This window comes from Atta cephalotes, assembly GCF_000143395.1.
Source record: "Atta cephalotes unplaced genomic scaffold scaffold00011, whole genome shotgun sequence".
NCBI lineage: Eukaryota > Metazoa > Arthropoda > Insecta > Hymenoptera > Formicidae > Atta > Atta cephalotes.
In genome coordinates, this window is record NW_012130075.1 from 3,018,937 (window position 1) to 3,020,836 (window position 1,900).

The 1,900-nt window shown below is 25.0% G+C and overlaps 1 pseudogene; it reads left to right on the top strand.

The window, feature by feature from the left end:
* Positions 1-810: 810 nt before the first annotated feature.
* LOC105617127 overlaps positions 811-1,900 on the top strand; it is a 7,366-nt pseudogene continuing 6,276 nt past the window's right edge.

The window sequence follows — 1,900 nt, forward strand, 5'->3', positions numbered from 1 at the left end:
TGTGTGTGTGTGTGTGTGTGTGTGTGTGTGTGTGTGTGTGTGTGTGTGTGTGTGTGTGTGTGTGTGTGTGTGTGTGTGTGTGTGTCATAGATACACACAATTAATGTCGTAAGAGTCATTGGATAAGAATTGGAAAATCTCATTTGGGTTTCTTTCGTTAAATGATGGATATTATTCGAAATTAATTATGGGAGACTATTCAGTCATACGTTCAAAATGAACAATAAATTAAAATAAAAATTTTTTATCATTTTATGATAAACTTGCGTTTTGAATTCTGAATTATTAATACATGCATATTGTTAAAAATAGCTTTTCTTTTGTAATTGTTTAACAGAAAAATTTTAAGCTTTTTTTACATTATGAGTATATACTATTGTGTATATTGATTATTTTTTACAGAGTTGAGTAGTAATGGGTTAATAAAAATTAAATAAAATTAAAAAGTAGTAACTTTTAAAAATGAAGGAATTAATATATCATAGGCTCAAAAGTTTAGAAACAAAATAATTGAAAGAGGATTACGAACCAAGCAAAATTGTGTGTTGTATAAATTTAACATTATAATTAACACTATATATATTCTTCTAAATTACATAAAAAATTACAAATGTTTCGACTCATATCGAGTCATCTTTAATGTATATATTTCATATTGTTTAATACAAGATAGATTTTCAATTTTAATGACTAATATGAACGAGCTATGCATCAAGGAAGAGATGGATTAGTTTTTGATGGAAAGGGAAAAAAATGAAATGGAAGGAGAATTAAAATTAGGAAAGGAATAATAATCAAAGATCGATAAATATGAATCTGAGAGTAATTCGGTATCACTTTATTTGTTTAAGCCATGTTGTTGTTTTTTTACGTGGATCATTTCTGAAATCAGTTTTTTTATATATGATATCTCACTATATAAAAATTTTAACGTAATTCCAATTAAATTCATTGTACTGTAATCTGTGATGAAAAACAACTGAAGGAGATCCATTTCTTTAAATTAATATCCGAAATGTGTTCCTTTATTCTAATACTCAACTTTCTTTTAATTTGGCCAATATGTGCATCACAATCGACAAGTTATGTTATAGATCATATCGACGACATGACTGATGTTATCGGACATGCATATGTTCTTATTTGAATTATGTGTTTTTTGTTTGACTAGTGTATTAAGAACATCGCCTGATACGTTCTGTTCCATAAAATGATTTTTATGTAAGTTGTAATTATTGTATCAATAACTGTAGTGATAAAAAAAATGAATAACATTATAATTTTAAACAATATATCATAATTACTTTTCTTTAATAAATTTGAAAGTTTGATGGAAATCTTACACAGAATTATTGGATAAATGCAATCATACAATAAACATTAATTAACATACATAATTATTATTTTATTTATTACTTGATGACCAATTTTGTAATTCATTTATAATTTATTGTAAAAAAACTATCGATTTTAATTATAGCTATGTAAAAATTTTATTATCGAAATCTAATTATTGAAGAGGATTCTAATTCTGGGTCGAAATGTCTTGTACCAAATATTAATAAATTTAATTCGCTAATAAGTAGCTCGGCTTTTAGAAGCTTTTTTATTCATTATTGATTAACTCTTTATTTAATTTGAGTTAATTCAATCTTAAAGTAATTAATTTAATTTTATATCAAACTTGCAATGGATCTTATGTGGATCAAATAAGTCATATATTAAAAATAAGAATTAATGAACATAGGAATCATGTAAAATGGAATATTCAGTAATTCCTGAACACTGACAGGAATTGTCATATGAGTTTAACTGAGACAATATAAAAATTCTTGACAATGAAAGTTTTTTAAGCAAACGTCTAATATCAGAAATGATTTTTATACACAAACAGAAAAAT